The sequence below is a fragment of the Pleurodeles waltl genome, chromosome 10, assembly GCF_031143425.1.
Source record: "Pleurodeles waltl isolate 20211129_DDA chromosome 10, aPleWal1.hap1.20221129, whole genome shotgun sequence".
Lineage (NCBI taxonomy): Eukaryota > Metazoa > Chordata > Amphibia > Caudata > Salamandridae > Pleurodeles > Pleurodeles waltl.
Genome location: NC_090449.1, coordinates 1,034,404,611 through 1,034,423,487, shown reverse-complemented (window position 1 = coordinate 1,034,423,487; position 18,877 = coordinate 1,034,404,611).

Here is an 18,877-nt window from a genome sequence, read left to right as displayed (position 1 = left end):
CGATTCCGTTAGTAATTTCACTCCTGACCAAATTCGGAGAGATGTCCGGACTGGTAGTGAATTGTGAAAAATCGGGCATGTTCCCCTTGTCTGTACGGCCACTGTCAAGCAGAGAAACATCCCCGACTGGGCACCTGAAATGGTGCTTTGACTCATTCAAATACCTGGGGGTGCAAATATATCACAGACCAGAGGACCTTAGAGATGGAAATTTGGGGAGAGCACTGGCTTCCATAAAAGGGTTGTTACGTTTCTGGAGTAAACTACCACTATCACCGTTGGGCAGAGTGGCGATAGCAAACATGCTGATATTACCTAGGCTTCTATACTACTTTGCGGCACTGCCGCTTTGATCCCCAGGAGCTTCTTCCGAGACCTGAACGGAGCTTTGTTGCAACTTATATGGGGAGGGGTGTAGAGCGTGCGTCGCACTCACTACACTGCAGCGCCCAGTGACTGCGGGCAGTCTGGGTGCCCCTAATTTTGAACGTTACTACGCGGCTGCACAGCTACAGTGGATACTGAGCTGGATGCATAGGCCCACGTTGGCGGCGTTGGCATGGGTACTGACGAGTTTGCGCGGCGTACCCTTGGTCGCTTGGCTGGCAACCAGGTCTCCGACGGGGGTGACCATCAAATCACTTATGCTAGTGGCTCATGCATGCTGGAAGAGATATATCCAAAATGGCCGCAGCACGCTCCCCTACTCGCCTCTTGTTCAGTTGGGTGTGATCCCTGGCTGGGAAAGAGGAGAAAGAAAACGCTTGTTAGCGGCCTGGACAGAGGCAGGCATAGAGACGGTAGGTGACTGCTTCAAAAAAGGGAATTTAATGCCTTTTGAATCAACACGGAACCTCACCTCAGTAAATCCTGGGCAGTTCATGACATGTTATGCAATATGCCACTCCATCAAGAAGATGTGGTTGGCAGGGAACCAAGAACCGGTGATCTCCCCAGCACTGCACCACATGCTGCAATATGACAAGCAGACGAAGGTCGTGTTGAATCTATACAAAACTCTGAATAAATACCCCACACCCAATCTGGAAAACGCACAGGTAAGGTGGAACGATGTTCTTCCAACCCCAATCTCGCAAGAGGAATGGCCGAACGCTCTACACCACACACAGGAGGTATCGAGAAACCCCAAATTTCGCTACACGCAATTTAATTATACACATCAAACGTATCTCTCACCAGCCAGGATCAAACTAATGCTCCCCAGCTCGGACCCAACCTGCCCAAGATGTCAGGCCCCGCTGGCACACTTTTACCACATGGTTTGGGAATGTGCCCAGGTGCACAGGGAATGGAGCGGAATAGTGGAGAGGGTATCGGAGTTGACAGGGTTAGTGCTCACAACAGACCCTAAATCCTGCTTGCTGAGTCTGAGACAGAGAGATAAGAAACATAAGCATCTACACAAATTTACAGATCTAGCATACATGATGTACAAAAGACTCATAGCAATGAACTGGAAATCGGCCACTGCTCCAGATCTGAAAACCTGGCACAGCATGACACTGAGATGGGCTAGCGCAGAATTAATGGTACTGCGGAAATCAGCTGGGTAGGGCCAACAGCATACAGGTAGTGAGGTCTGGGAAACTTTAATAAGCAGACTAGAAGCCAAAAGCGATGAGAAACCGCCATGAACTGGAACATATGGCGACCCCAAGACAAACATTCTTTTACCTAACAGATCCCCATACTCTGAGTAGGCCTGACGAGACAAATTCTATAGCCAGAGGATGCTCCCACGCCCACCTCTTCCACTAGAAGTAACCTACAGTGACTATTCAGAGTGGATCTAGGGCACCACACAGGAACACAAGTTAAGGGAACCCACATACCACAAATTGCCACTAAACTGGGTCTCCCCCACCATAGCAAATAACCGCATAACCAAGTAAATGAACATAACCAAACCGGGGCACACAAGTCTATTAAATATACACGGTAAAAGTGATCATCTAGAAACCGCATTTGAAAACCCTTTAAGCATAATGACAAGACCTAAGTTAAGTTTTATTGTTAATTTGTGTGATAATAGCGTAATAGATCTACCATATCCTGAAACTCTAAATGCTAAATGTTGGTAATGGATCTCAAGTGAAAATGCAATAAAAATATTTTTTACAAATATATATATCAGAACCACAATTATTTTGAGCCCAAGTCCAGCAAACTACTATCGCTAGGAAAATGGAAATGTGGCAAAGGATCGTTGACAGAGTGAATTCTGTAGGTGTAAGAGATGGAACACCCTCAGGGAGAAAGTCCTTTCCATGACATCCAGTTCAACCAGACACCTGTGCCTGCTCACCTAAGACGATGGGCATCACCTTTGCCGCAGGCACCTCTGCACCAGCCCCTGTCACCCCTGCTGCCCTCAGAGAGGAGGCTATTCACCTCCTGAGGTCAATCTCTGTAGGTCAGTCTGTCATTGTGAATGCCATCCAGGAACTGGCAACCCAAGTCCATCAGACCAAAACGTTCCTGAAGGGCAATCACTGTGTAATGGCTGACCTACAGAGGTCTTTTCAGGCTCTGGCTCCACACTGATCGCAGCCAGTCACACCTTGTCTTCCGACCCCCCTCCACCTTCCTCTTCCCAGTCCAAATCCCCCCTTCCCCAACTTAACCAAATCACACAGACACTCTCATGTATCCACCTTAACATACAAAGGGAGCGCACACAAGCAAAAGCACCACAGGACACACTGGCACATACACAAACAACATCCATTTGCAGACTCAGAAACAATCTTAACTTGCCCTGACAACCCACCCCTCCTCCTCCACCATCACACATATAACATCTGGCATATTTAAAGTCACCACATCAACAGTCATTGATACAGCCACCACACCCATCCTACCCGCAGACACCACCCCAGCAGACCCTTAGACATCCCCCCCAGTTACCACACCCACAGACACAAAAACTACAGACACACCTACAGGCACCACATCCACCATACCTGCAGTCACCACCCCAACAGACAACCACTCACCCACCTACCATGGCATCCCCCAGCACCCCCCCCCCTCAACCCAAGACACATAAACGCCCTCACTCACCCACCCAACAGACATCCACCACACACAAGCATACTTCCCACAAGCACACACCCAAGACATCCATTACTACACGTCAGACAACAGCTCCCTCAACTTCCAAATCCCAACCCCCTTCTGATTCCTGTCACCATGGGCCAGATGTAGGAAGGTAAAAATTTGCAAGTCGGAAATTGCGAGTCATTGCGACTCGCAATTTCCGACTTGCAAAATGGGATCCAACAAAAAAAGCGACATCAATTTGCGACTCGCAAATGATGTTGCACCACAGATTGCGAGTCCGCTCTTAGTGAGGTCGCTTTTTGCGACCTCGCTAAAAACGAACTCGCAATTTCCGAGTCGGGTGTCGCAAATTGCGAATGTGCTGCAAATTGCATGCAGATGCAGCAAAACAATTGGAAAAACACTTCCTGGCTCTTGCTGATGACATCAGAGCCAGGAAGACATCAAATACACCTGGGAGGAGGGAGGACCACACCCTTTTCAAACTAGTGAGAAACTACCTGGAGGAACAGCTGCTACCATGGAAGACACAGGCAGTGCAGGAAGGAAGAGGAAATTAAAATTCTCTGAGAAGGAACTTGAGGTGCTGACAGAGGAATGCTGCCAGCACCATGACCAGCTTTTTGGAAAGGCATCCCTGAGTGTCCCAGACACTGAAAAGAGGAGGATCTGGCAGGAAATCCAGGAGAGGATCAATGCCATAGGGGTGAGCCACAGAAGGATTGAAGAAATTAAAAAACGGTGGTATGACCTGTGCTCCAGGACAAAGGAGAGGGTGGCAGAGCGCCTCAGGGAGATGAGGGGCACAGGAGGAGGCCCATCCACCATCCCACCACCCACAGCCATGGAGGAATTGGTGGAGCAGACCCTGGAGCCTGAGGCAGTGTCAGGAATGGGAGCACTGGACACGTCAGCGCAAGGGACATCCAAAAGTGAGTACCATGAAACATGCATGTACACCTATAAATGCTATACCCGCACTCACCCAGTACACAGCAGCATGCACAACCAGACTAGCTCCATTCCAGACAAGCAACGACCAGAATGGTGCATTATGGGCAATGTAGTACAGTAGGCAGCATATAGGCAAATGTTTATTATGAGGCATACAACAGATGTCATAGACTGACAGTGTGTTCCCTATGTCCCGCAGGTCTCCCACAAGACACCCCCACCAGCCAAACAATCCAGGGTGAAGACAGCAGGCCTCAGTCAGGGCAGGAGGCTGCAGCAGCCAATACAGGGCCCAGCACAACACCACCACAGTTCCCTCCAGATGAAGAAGTGGACATGGAGGAAAGAGACACAACACCTGGTCCCAGCCACACTGTGAGACAGCAAGAGCCAGAAGCACCACCACGTCGTAGACGCAGAGTCCAGGTCTAGGCAGTGGTCCATGAGGATTTAGGGGAGGCTTCCATGTCTGCAGTTGAGGCATCCCTCCTATCTGGTCAGTGCCTCCAAACAAGGCAATTGAGGATAATTTCTGGGGCAATGCAGAGGATGGAACACAATTTCACTCATGGCCTGGCAGAAGTGAACACACAGTTCACAAGACTGAATGACAATGTCAGTGACCTAGCACTATCAATACGCCAACTGGTGAGGGAACTTGTGGCTGAGAGACAAAGTGCAAGGTGCTGTGAGCGCCAGCTAGTGCAGAGATTAGACCGCATGGCAGCGTCCATTGTCCGTCTTGCAGTGAACACAACAGGCCTGTCACGACGGACCGTGAGCCTGCAGGTGGACCTGGGCCACTTTGCAGGGGATGTGGCACGGGGACTGGGCCGCATTAGCCAAGCTGTGGACCTGTTGGAGGCCAGGCAGGTGGCAAGGGGCACGGCTGAGACCCCTCAGGACAGTGAGGAGGGGTCCACTATCAGCAGTGGATCTGCCACAGACACACTTGTCCTGCGGAGTGGCAGTGCACGTCAGGGGTCTGCTGACCCACCTGGCACAAGCCATGCTGGGCGTACCAAGAGGAGGTGTTAGGAACAAACACTGCAGGACTCATGAGGCACATGCAGTTAATGTGTCCTCATTAAGGGTGGACATGTGCAGCCCCTTACCGACAGTTCTTTTCTTTAGTTATTAGGTTCACTTATTAAATTGTTTTGTATGATCCACTTCACAACTGTGCTCTTTGTGTGTGACATTAGTGAGTGTGGTGACAGTTGCCACGTACCTTCCAAAGTATTGGTTTGCAATGTGGTCCCGTCTCTGTCTGCCTTGATTTGCAATGCTTCTATCCCCAGGCTGACGATGTGGTAGCTCTTGCTCCTCATCCTCTGTATCTGGGTCTTCAGGGATGAGATGTAGCCCACGTCTGGTGGCAATGTTGTGCAGTATAGCACATGCGCCAACTATCTTGAATGCTGTAATTGGGGCATACTGGAGGGCACCTACACTTCTGTGGAGGCATCGGAATCTTGCCTTTAACAGTCCAAAGGTCCTCTCTATGACATTTCTGGTCCGCCTATGTGCACTGTTATATCACCTCTCATTCTCATTGCTGGGTGTTAGGTGAGTAAGTATCCATGGTCGTAGCGCATATGCACTGTCACCTGTTTGGCAAAAATTAACAATGTTAGCAGGGCATGGATGGTTTCTACAGTTACCTGTGTGTATGGCTTCAGGGTGTCTTCAGCAATACCTAATAGATATCCGTCTCCAAACTCCCCACGTTCTAGGTGTTGGTGTATCCCACTGTGCCTGAAAATGTAAGGGTCATGTGTACTCCCTGGAAATTTGGCTACCATGTCAGTGATGACATAATGGGCGTCACATACCACCTGGATGTTCAGTGAGTGTGTACACTTCCGATTGCAGAACAGATATTCCAGATTTGCAGGAGGGCATATTTGTATATGTGTCCCATCTACACACCCTATTACATGTGGGAAGTTGGCAATTCTGTAGAATTCCAACTTGGTGCTGTTAATTTCTGCCTCATTCCTGGGTAGGTATATGTATTTGGACATGTGTGTGAGTATGGCATCTAGGAAACATCTGAAGAATCGTGAGAGTGCACTTTGGGATACCCCACCTGCCACAGCAATCACCCCCTGATAGCTACCCGAGGCCAAGAGGTGCAGTGAGCATAGCACTTGCACATGTGTGGGGATGGCGTGCCGCGCACAGTCTGGCGTTGAAGCTGCGGATTGAGTAGTTCAATTAGTTCTAATATTGCTGCACTGCTGAGTCTGTATTTGTCATAAATCTCCTCCTCAGTTTCTTGGAAAAGTGTCTGCCTGGTTCTGTATATCCTCTCCTGTCTCTGGCTCCTCCTCCTCCTCTGCTGGGCGGCGTGGACTCTCCTCCTCCTTGCTATCACATATATTTCAGCCATTTTGAGTAACCCAGATGCCTTCTGGGTCTCCTTTTATACTTTGGTTCTGGTTACCACCTGCTCTGACTTAGTGGTAATTTGGGTGTGCAAAATGGGCTTTTTGCGACTAGTCGCAATTTGCGAGTGGCTTTTTCATATGGTTTGCGACTTGCAAATTGCGACTTCCTATTGCGGGTCGCAGAATCAGGTTGCAAATTTTGAGAGTCGGTAATGGCTCGCATCGCAATTTGCACTGCGGAAATGGGATTTTGAATCCCATTTCCGATTTTGCGGGGTCGCAAATTGCGATTCGGGCCATTTACGACCCGCAAAACTTTGCTACATCTGGCCCCATGTGTCAAAGAAACTTTTCCTGTGTGACCTTGGCCTTACCCCTGTTTGTCCCCGTGCCACAACCAAAAGGACCTCAACCCTCTCCAAGGCCATCCCTTTCACTTCCAAGGCCTCCCCTGCCCCCTGCAAGCACCCATGCCCCTCCTCTGCCAAGTAGAAGCCCACCCCTCCAAAGAAGGATCCCCTCTCCCAAGCTCAAACACCCACCAACCCTCCCCCTGGATATTCTCCGAGGTGCCTGCCTGCCCCCTTGATGCCCCTTCCTGTGGAGGTTACATGGCAGTCAGGAGTCATGTAGGTGCCCAACACTGTGCCATTTGGGCACTCAGAATGGACCGGTTTATGACCTTGGACTTATGAACTAGTCATTTAATAAACCCAAGCAGTTGTTGGTTTGTGGGTACACCTTTGTCCTGCTATTCCTTTCCTAGCTTTCTGTTGTTCCTGAGTGCCTTTGGTTGTGTGCCTGTAGTTGTGTGTGTTTGCACCTGCTTGCTGCTCCATGGGGTGCTGTTTGCCGTGTGTGAGTTTGTATGCAGTGCTGTTGTCCCCCAAGAGAAGGACCTCTGTTGTGTGATGGGTATGTGTTTGTGGAAGCAATGTTGGTGTCATGGCATTGTGTAGTGTTTGTCATGAAAAGTATTTCTTTTTGTGTTGTGCGATGTGGACATGTATGGTGTTGGACTTGTCCCCCTGAAATGGCTATTGTATACATGTGATGGGTGGCTTCTTGAGTTTTGTCAGTGCAGACACAGAGTGTGTTCAGTTGTGCTAGGTTGCTTTGCATTTGAGTGTGCATGTGTCCATTTAGAGGTGTGTAGGGGTATGCCCCATTGAGTTGGAGTTGTCTGTGCTTTGATGACTTGTCCTTTCCCATTGTGTAGCTATGCATGGCAATTGCTTTTGGTATTGATTGTCACTGAGATCCATATAGGGCTATTTCCTGCGTGCAAGTGGTTTGAGGGCCATGTTCAAAGTGATATGTGTCCCAGTGCACCCTCCTTCCATTTATGGTCCTGATGCTCCCATCTTAGCCGTGCAGGTTTTGTTGTTGTGGTGTGCTTCGTCTATTTTGTGTATTTGTCTCTCTGTGTATTGTGCATTTCATTGTGGTGTGATGTGTGTGTCTGTTGCAGGGTTGTTTCATGGTGGTGTTGTATGTGTTCTGTGGCACGTCGATGGATATGAGTGTTGTATGTGTGGATAGTCCTTGGCCAGTGTTGGGTGTGAGTGTTTGTATGGTATTTGTATATGTGAAGTAGTTGTGTTGTTGTTGCTGTATGTGAGAATGTTGTGTGGCCTTCAGTGTCCTGTGCCTGAGCTGTGTGGCTGTAATTGTGTAGTGTTCCAGTGCATGTGTGCTGGCCAAAGTGTGCATATTGTGTGTGTGTAGGTGTCCGTGTTGATGTATGTCAGTGAGTGTGCGTTGTATGAACTGTGTACCTGCTGCCCGTGGCGTACCCCCTATGATGTATATATTTATACATACGTGCACACACATATAAATATTTGTGTATATATATATGTCTGTATACATATATATGTGCGGAGGAAGCTTTTCTTGCTTCACAGGCATTTCACATATACACACACACAAATATTTGCATATATATATATATGTATATGTGTGTGTGTGTGTATATATATATGCATATATTATTATATATTTATATATACATATATATATATATGTATATATATATAAGAAACGCCTGTGAAGCAAGAAAAGCTTCCTCCACGCCAAATGATGTCCTTTAAAGTGCTTTAGTTCTCCTAAACACATACAGAGGAAACAATGGTTTCAGCTACTGCAACCATTATTCACAGTAGTCACTATTTTCCCAATATTCACCACACAAAGAAAGAGTTACATCAGATAGACAGTGTAAACAGACTAACAGAAGAGTTTTGACATCTAATACAAGAAATACGTATACAGAAGTCCTGGCATAGAGGGGACTTCTCTTGACTGGATCTGATCATACCTTCAAAACAGAACAAATGTCATCTATGCTCTCCTTTTCCCAACCAAACCATACTTCACAAAAGCACGGGTCCTTCAAGGCTCTATCATCTCACCCATGCTTTTCAACATCTACATGAAGTCATTACCAACAATGATCAATGAATTTCAGCTCACAGGCTTTAACTATGCAGACGACACACAAATACTCCTTAAACTGGAAAGCTCTAAAAACATTTGAAACTCAGACATCTTTAATTGTCTCAGAGCCATTGATTAGTGGATGACATGGAGCAATCTTAAATTGAATACTTCCAAAACTGAAATACTAACATGTGGCATTTGGAAAAAATTTAATCCACTCTGTGCCTGGCCTGACGATCTAGAACCACCTCCTAAAGTATCTAGGGAAGTAAGAACACTTGCACTTACCATGGACTCCAAGTTGTCAAGAAATGTCGACGTAGACAAATTAGCAAGATCTATTTAATCTGCAAGTGATTCACTATTGAAATATTGAGGAAAATATCAAATAAGAAATGTAGTTATAAAAATTCACATATAAATAACTTAAATAACAACATTACTTGAAAGTCTGAGCTTATAAAATACTACTTTGAATCTCAATATATTCTCTTCCTTATACATGTATACCCTCTCTATGTACGTGTGTACCTATTTATCTATTACTTTTCTCATATTGTGGAAGAAAGCAACATTGACTCTCTTCAATGCACTTCTCTATGTCTCACCCTACATCTCTCTCCGTGTATCATCTTCCTCCACACTGTGACTCATCCCAAACCTCTTTCTACTACTGTGATCGCTTCTAAGACCTTCTAGCCTCTTCCCTCCCCCACCCCTCCTTCGATCACCCCAAACCTCATTTAGCCTCTGCGATCTTCCTAACAACCCTTTCTAAATTCTTCTCTCATATATACCTCCTTTGACTCATCCCAAACCTCATATTGCTAGTATGATCTTCATAGTCCATTTCTAGAGACTCTTCCCTCCTACATCTCTTCTCCACTCGTCCCAAACATCATCTTACTACTACAACCTCCCAAATAACATTTTCTAGACTCGTCCCTCTTCTATCCCTCCATTTTCCTATTCAATCCAACTAACAGACACTGCTCATATTAACTCAAATTTCCCCATACTAATCCACCACCAATCCTTTTTGGGTTCCGGAGTAGTGTGCTACTCACCAAAGAGCTCTTTGACGCCTCCTCAGGGTTAGTACACGCTATATAAATTACATTTACAATAAATACAATATTCATCAACCACTCATGTATTACTGATTATTTAATCTTACAAATATGGTTGCACATGTTCATCAATTTCCATGTCATAGCCTTCATTGAACTGTGCATTACTACCGCAATAAAATCTAACTCTGATTAAATTGTCCAACCAGCCTTATAGCAAATCACAGTCACGTTACAATAACGCTGATAGCGGTTACTTCTGGTAAGTGAGTGGTACTGAGAGATCACATGAAAAATTGTAACGTATGAGTAATTAAGTTCCACATGGTATGTTACTACATAGCCTTTGTAAACATGGCTTTGTGATTTTCTGGAAGGCCTTTTGGACATTTTGATCACAGTTTGATTTTACTGTGATAGTATGACACGGGCCACAATAAAAGTATATCATGGATATCTGTTAGATTGAAATTGGGGATTCTGGATGGGAAATTGGAGAGGGAGTTTAGCAATCATAGCCTGGGATAGAAAGGCTATAATGCTATAAGAGCATTCCACCTACAAGGGGAAGAATGTTCTAAATTAAAAAGAGAAATATAAATATTAGAATGTTGGAAGAGAAAGCTTAAACCAACACTTTATGGCCATGACCCACTCCAGTGTATTAAGGGGAACTCTCAACATCCCAGTGTTAAAATTAAATAATTATTATTATCCAAGGAGGAGGGAATTCCCAGGTAGACATTAACTGGGGTGGACTGGGCCCCTTGGCTTGATATTGTAAATCACATCCATAAAATTTGGAGCAAAATTCACTAAATTATTTGCTAGATGGAATGTATTTTCATGGGACTGTTTAAGTGGAAGGTTACAAGAAACATTCCAGTTTGATTCTTTTAAGGTGATAAGATTCAGACTTTTCCCATTAAAAAATATTGTAGTGATTGCTTGTATTGAAAGGCACAAAACAACGTTTACCGAATTGGTGCTGGCAGATATTAACCACAATATAAATTATTTGATGGTGGTGTTGTATTAATTTTAGGAATTGTGAGTTCTAAGATGATTTATCTCAAGGTGCTACAGAAGTTCAAACAAGGGCACCGTTTCTGCACATTCTCATCTAGCTAATGTAAGTGTCCCAAATACGAATATGTTAGTAGGTAGCAAAGATTTATTAAATCTTCAGTTCAAGTGTATGGGAGTAGATTATTTTTTGGAGCTGCAGGAAGCTATTTAAAACAAATAGACTTGTTTTCATATGGGTATTGAGACCCTCCAAGTAAGTTTGGATAATTATTTTTTAATGTTTTCCACATACTCTTATCATTATTTCTGTCTACCTGCATGAATATACACTCGCTTGAAAGTAATACATCTTGTGATTTAAGTATAACTAAACATTTAAAATTATAATTTTAATGTTGATAAGCTGATTGCTCCTTATAACTTATTTAGTTCAAGGTTAATTAATATCAATTAAAAGATACTTTGAAATAAATACCATTGTAAATCAGGCAGAAAAAGTAGGCCTCTTTTTAAAAAAACTGTGAAACTGTCATGGACTACACAATTTTCAAATACACAGAACGACATGAATATGTAATACAAACAAATGGCCTTCTGAACTGGAAAGTGAATAATTCTCAAGCAATCATCTCTGCCGGCTTGTCTCCCAGTGCTGAAGCAATAAGTGAGATAGGTCAACATTATACCTCTTTAAAAAAATTCTGTGATGTTCAGATGCTGTGGTTAAGGGAAGAAGGCATACTGCTAAATGGGCTGAAACTGTTGAAGGCTTGTCTCAGGTATTGGCTCTTGAGTAGATATAGAATGGCTAGGAGCCAATCAAAATTCAGCCTTTTTAGTAGAGCACACCCATCTCATTTACAAATAGAATCACATCACCTTTGTTGGTTCAATGCTTTTGTTTTTCTTTACTAGAGCTCAGTCCTGGCGGGCTCTGCCCCACTTAGTGCACTGATTTACTTTTAATGGTAGATATCATTGCCACAAAAGTGGAACAGGATGCATTGTAACTCTCACGAGAACCATGTTACTCAACATTACTACTGTTTGAGAAACACACTTTTTCTAAAGTTATGTTTTCTGAACAAGTTTTTGTTCAAATTTCCTGTTTTCAATTTAGGACAAAACAAACTTGAAACTCTATTTTCTACTTGTTCTGCCCAAATGACACAAACCACAGGCTGAGCCAAGGGTCAGGAAGTCACTCCCTGGGACATTTATGCTCAGAAAACTCCCAACAGGACAGAAGTCACAAGAACAAAATAGGGCAGCATGTACCAAACAAGTCCGATAACCCTTAGATCGAAGGGCATTTTATATGTATTTCTTTTCACAGTAAAGGCTTCTAGACAGCAACATCCTTATGATTTTCTCAGTAGTGTAGCACTAACATGCTCCTGCCAGAAGTCTCATATCACTTATTATATCTTTATCTACAGAAGTGGAAGAGTGCCAAATTACAGTGCTCATGCTCCATCGCAGTACACTCAGCCACAGTGTCCTGCAGAGGCTGCAAACTACCACTGGCACACGTCAGAGGAGCTTATGATATCCACTGAGTCTGTGTTAGAAATGTTAGATGACATATTTATTCTTTCCCAAACACACACATCTGACCTGTGCCTCTAACCTGCTCTACTGTCCAAAAGCATGGCTTGGTTCTCCTAATGATATATTACATTTGTTTTTCTCTACTACTTTCTTTTAAAAAAATCTTAATTTAGTAATTTATTGAAACTACAACTAGCAATGAATACTTCACATATCACCACCATAACAGTAACCAGTAAACCGGTATACATATTTATAATCTCTTAGATACAATACACCACCAATGGAAAATGAAAAAGTCAGTGTTGTTACCACAAATACAATTTCCTACTTTCCAGATTGTGTATGCTCTTCAGCTACTGCAGGTCCATCCACCCCAGGCTAATAATGTATCTACAAGAGTAATCCCAACTCTACCAGGAACCCCCAACTCAAGGTACCACAAGGACATGCTGTTGGCCCACAGCCTTTTTTCAGTACTTCTCCAGACATCTCTCGGCATTTGGACCCAGGGACCCTATTCCTTGTAACACCCTCTCAACCCTGCTCGCAATCTTTTGGGAGGCTTCTCTTCGGTCTTCAAGTGGTCGCAGATTTTTTAGGAGATAGACAACTGGTCATTAGACATATAGATGAGCTGGTCATAGCCCCCCATGATTATTGTTTCCCAGAGCCAGTTGTTTTGAATGAGTGGGGTTACTGTATCCCATTGTTGGAATGTACACAGAGCCATGCAATATGCTAGTAACATTTTAAACCATTTAACCAGTGGGATGTCCTCCCAGTAATCCCAACATGCCATGCAGCATAACTAAGCCTACAGTAAGGGCAATTTAGGACCACGTGCCCTGACCATCTCTTTATGTACCACTGTCTAATGCTGGGTCTGCATTGGAAACGTCCACAAAACATACAAGATGTCACACACCATATCTCCAACAACATAGATCTGTGCATACGCCACAGAAGTGGAACTTCTTCAGAGTCCAATGACAAACTTCAAGATTTTATAGCAGCTGAGTTTCAACCGAGACTCCCTAAGACTCTTACCGTGAATATTCAGAATTGAGGTACACTCTTCCTCCATGTATTCCATCTATAGACATGTTGTCCTGGAGCGGCACCAGTAGGCATTGAGAGAAAGTCATCGAGAGAAAGGGGGTCAATATTTGTTCCATAAAGTTTAGAAACAAGCCCCTGACTTGGATCCACTCTGTAATACAAGCCCATGTCGGAGCTGAAAGTATCAAAATTTTTAAGATAAATATACGCCATCCTACATTTCAACATACTCAAATGTTTTGATAACCCCTCCAAGCAACATATTGTGAACATTGTTAATGCCTGCCTGCGACCATTCATCCCAGAAAAATGGTAGCCCACCTATTCTTCAGCTTTGGATTCCTTCACAAGGAAGCTTCTGTGTGCAGGTATGGTTGGATTTGGAGTACTTTGTGCATCACTCTCCAGCACTGCCTGGTGGAGTTTTGTACTGGATTGTGGACCCCTTTCTTACCTGTAAAGCCTCAAGGCAGGAGCCCAGTCCTTTCCTCTATGACATGAGCCACTTTTCAATTGTTACCGAAGATGGGTTAGACCAGTGGTTCCCAACCTTTTGACTCCTGTGGACCCCCACTTTATCATTACTGGAGCCGGGAACCCCCACTGAATCATTATTGAAATCCGGGGACCCCCCCCACTGAGTCATTACGAAAGCTGGGGACCTAAACAGTTAATATTATTTAATTTTCTGAGTAGTCGTGGACCCCTGGTGGGTGCTTTGCGGACCCCCAGGTTGCCCCGGACCACAGGTTGGGAAGCACTGGGTTAGACCATTCCTGATGCAGAAACCCAGCCAGGGGTGCCAATCTATGAGACAGGTAGTAGGGATATAGGTGTGGCAGCCTCATGCTTACTTATAAGGTGGGCAGCATAAACGTTCACAGAGGGGTAGTAACGATTTCATAAATATTTACAGTAAAATACAGTACAATACAAAACAATACAATACATTTTGGGATAAGGTCTATATGGTTCAGCAAGAAGAATGACCCAGAACGAAGCCCACCTACGAGTGGTGAATCAAGTGTGGGATAGCCCTCTTCCATCTGTTGGATAAGACCATAGCGAGGATCATTACATTTGTGTTTAGCAGTGTAATCAGATGATACGTCAAGCAATATACAGCACCATTACCTCTCCCTTTAGGACTTCCTTGTGTCATGACAGTTTGGATAGTCTCACGTTGGTTAGGAACGTATTTCTGTGTCTGTTCGTTTCATTGTACCTTCAACTCAAATCCATAATGGCAAACTGATAGGGTCATCATAGGCTGTTGTCAATCAGGGTGGAGAATAGCTGTAGAAAGTATCCCTAAGGATGTATTAATGTGTGGCCAAAAGATTGCGCTGCAGCCTGCATGGCATAAATCCAACCTCTCTGCTGCTAAAAAGTGAATCTGACAGATTATGCCCATCCCAAACTCTTCTGTAGGTCTCCTTCACTTCACGTGGTTGGCCGCTGGGTTTCCCAGCACTATACAAGAACCCCAACACTGCATCCAGTCCCTGACACTGAGGACCAACAGAATCCCTCACCGGTCCCTGTTCCTCCCCTGAGGCCTCTCCACACCACAGCACGGGGAGAGCAATGGCTGATCAATTCACCAGGTTACTAGTCGCAGAGTTCTAATTCTCTCCATCTGATGGAACCACACACTTATCGACATCCAGTCACCTCCTTCAGTGTATGCCACTGCGCTTCACCAGTACTGATGATGACTGCTTACCCATGGGATGTGGAGTGGCCAGAACCGTTCAGAGAGCAGCCGTGACAGAGAAGGTCCAACTCCTACCTTTTTCTTTTCTACTACTTTCAACAATTTCTGATTTCCTCCCACTGATGACATATTGGAACTATTGACCATGGGCTCACTCATAATAAAGTAAGCCTCATTGAAACATAAATTTGATGTCAAAGACTTGAAACTTAATCAACTTCTAAAAACTCCACACCTCTATCTAGCCAATACTAACTCCAAAAACAACCAACAATGTAAACAAACATCATATATAGCTAGGGAATTTTCTTATCAACAACCTCAGTGTCCGAAATAGCCACAATAGTGGAGACACAATCACCACACTATCCTTTGACCCACCTTCACAACAGTCATTTACCAAACTTCTCTGTATGACCTATGTCCTTTATCCATAGAGAGTATCCATTCAACCCTTAATGCCACAAATGCCCCAACTTAACCTACATTTTCCATGCCTGCATAGCTCCCCAAGGATATCAGAGTATCCCCAAAGGTATCTTTACAAACAACTACTAAGTATCTGAATGACACTGAAATTGACCCTTAATATATCCTGTGTTTCAAAAGGTTATTTTACTCTAGTTGTATTACAAACTTCTATACAAGCCTGCTTTGTAATATTCTAAAGCAAAGCACTAGCAACCAATTACATACCTACCTTGATTTGTGCACCTTCCTTCAGCAATTTCAATTAATTTTCCCGAGAGACCTCAAGGTTAAAGCCAACATTGACCTTACTGGCTGTTCTTCCTTAACTGTGTAGTCACTATGTACAAAATTGTTTTTGTGAACAAGTCAGACCTATGTGTGGAGAAGAGTAAAAACTTCATGCAAACTGTGATTGTAACCCACAAAGGTTGGATTAGCGAAAATGGCACTTCAGAAGGTAGAAGTAGACCTAGTGTGTGCATTTGTCCACTGTAATACTTGATGAAAAAAATGCAGGATGTAAAAAATCACAAGGATTGCAAAGTTTGAAAAGGAGAGCAGGTGAAAACCTACATACAGGAACATGGTTTGCTGAAGAACAACTTGCCAAAAAATCATTTTAATGAGAGAAACATCTCTGACTTCATTTTTAGGTGGAGCGTGCAAGCGCTTTGACCTGTTGTAAGAATTGTGGGCGTTTAACCATGCCCACCACACGCCCTTCACTTTCACTCGTTCGTGGGCTTGCCTTTCAAAAATCCTTTGTTATCATTGGTAAATGCTTTAGATTTGTCCCTCCTTGGGGGGTTTTGTTACCATCTTGCAGACTGCCCCTGTTACATGTATAACTGCACATTTGCTGATACGTTTGACTGCAAGAGAACTTCTTTTTCTTTTTGTGTCTCGCGCTATTTTGCACCAGCGCAGGGGGGAAGGAGAGAAATGCACCATATCTTGTAGATATGGCGCATTTCCGCTCTTTCCCTGTGCGAAGGACAGCACAGCATGGTCACTTGCCCAGCACCACAGGGCTTGTAAATAAGCCACTGTGTATTGCAACTTGTCTGCACAGGAAATCTGCACCTGTTAGTGCAAACAGATAGCTGGTGTTGTCTCTGTATTTGAAAATACCTCATGTAACTTTGTATTTCCCTCATATCATGATTACTAATGCACAAACATTTGCCGTACCTTTCTCACAATTATCTACACTTTTTCATTTTTACCTAAATGGACTAGGCCACATAATAAGTGTAAAAGTTGATTGAACACCTCAATTTTCAGGGCTTTTGAGCGATGGGAGTTAAAAAAATTCTATATGAAGAAAAAAGTCCCTGACAACCTGGATGGCTGTTCCATCCCTACAGTTTTAACTTTTCTAGTGAAGGTTTCCCTGTGTCTTTGCTTTTTGACAGCAGTAGGCAGAGCTTCTGATCGTGGGGAAACCCTCAAACTACAAGTTAGTTATTCTTGGTGTACACTGAGAAGGGAGACGGTCTTTTGTCTCTCCATAATATACTCTCAGAAGGGGTAATTCCACATAATAAGACAAGCCCTGGCTGGTGGAGCATGTCTACTGCTTTTGGAGTGGGTGTCCGCACCCATGGTGTCTGCCAATTTAAATTATTGATGAAGACGAGGGCCCACTAATGTTTTATATTTTTTGTGTGTTCATGAACATTAAATGCATAACGTTTGGCATCAGTGATCGTGATAACTGCAGCATGCACCAACAATAAATTATTTTTCATCATTATCATGAAAGTTACTTACGCCCAATTGGATACTTACATTTTCTAGCATAATTTTGCCCAGCAGCAACTGAGAACCTTTCGATGTATATCACACATGTTGCCATCACAAGTGTGCTCTTTTGGCGCCTTATTGATTATTTAACAAAACTTTTTTGGCGATTTTTCAGTAGTTAGGATCCCACAACACAGATTCTAATGCACATTGGTTGATTGCGTCCGTTGTTGAGCTAATCACTGAAGATCTTCCCAAAGAAGAAAGTGTGGTTTATACATTCAACAAGACCTGAAGGGTTTCATATGATGAAAGAGCCTCCATATCTGGTTCCCACCTGAAACAAGTATTTGCAATGCAATGAGTGTCGCGTTTGCTCGAGTTAGAGCTATTACTGTGGTAAATTCCTAACTGGACTTTTCTTGCCACATAAATTGAAAATGAAAAGTAAAACAGTTGACGTAAGCAAGTCAGTTCAAAGCACCACGGCCACCATGAGCGTGACAGCGAAGGAGAGACACAAAAGGAAAAAGAAGTTTGCCGCAGTCAAACATATCGACAAACGTGCAGTTGTCCTGGTAACAGGGTTGGTGTCCAGGGCGGTAAAAAAAACGATCCAAGGAGGGACAAACATAAAGCATTTACCAATGTCATCAGAGGATTTTTGAAAGGCAAGCCCATAAACGAGTTATAGTGATGGGCATGAGGTGGGCGTGGTTAAAAGCCCAGATAGATACCAACACGCTGGAAAAGCAGAACTTGTGCGCTGCTGTGCTCGATCTAATAATGGGGAAGATGAGACCTTAAGCAAGAGGCAAACAAACAGACAAGACACGGACCCCATAACAAACTTAGAATCTGAAAAAGTGACTGATGATGATGCTAGCTGCAGTAGTCCAGGAAATGTCTTGAATGGAATCTGAAACCAAATTGTAAATACTGGAAAGATTTTCTATTGTTGCTGAGATCTGATTCTAAAGACAGAACTCCCAGGTCTTTGCTGGTTATATAAAAATCGAGAGATGCCGTGCAGAGACACAACTCATTTTTCACACTTTGAAATAATATGTAGGGGTGTGAGGGGAGCTCCGCTACCCTGGCAGAGCTAACAGAGTTTTTGGAACTCCGTACTCCGCTTGGAGTTATCCCAAAAACTGCACCAGCCCCGCCAGCAGAGCGGAGCCAGGGCCGTAGGCAGCGATAGAAAGCTGCCATTTCAGGCCTCTTGTGCATCGGCACACGGGACAGGCCGATGCACAAGATGCCTGAAACGGACACTTTCACTGCCTACGGTCCTTCTGAATGCGCTTATCATGGAAGCGAGACCCTGCTTAGCATTTCAGAGATGGGTGCATTCA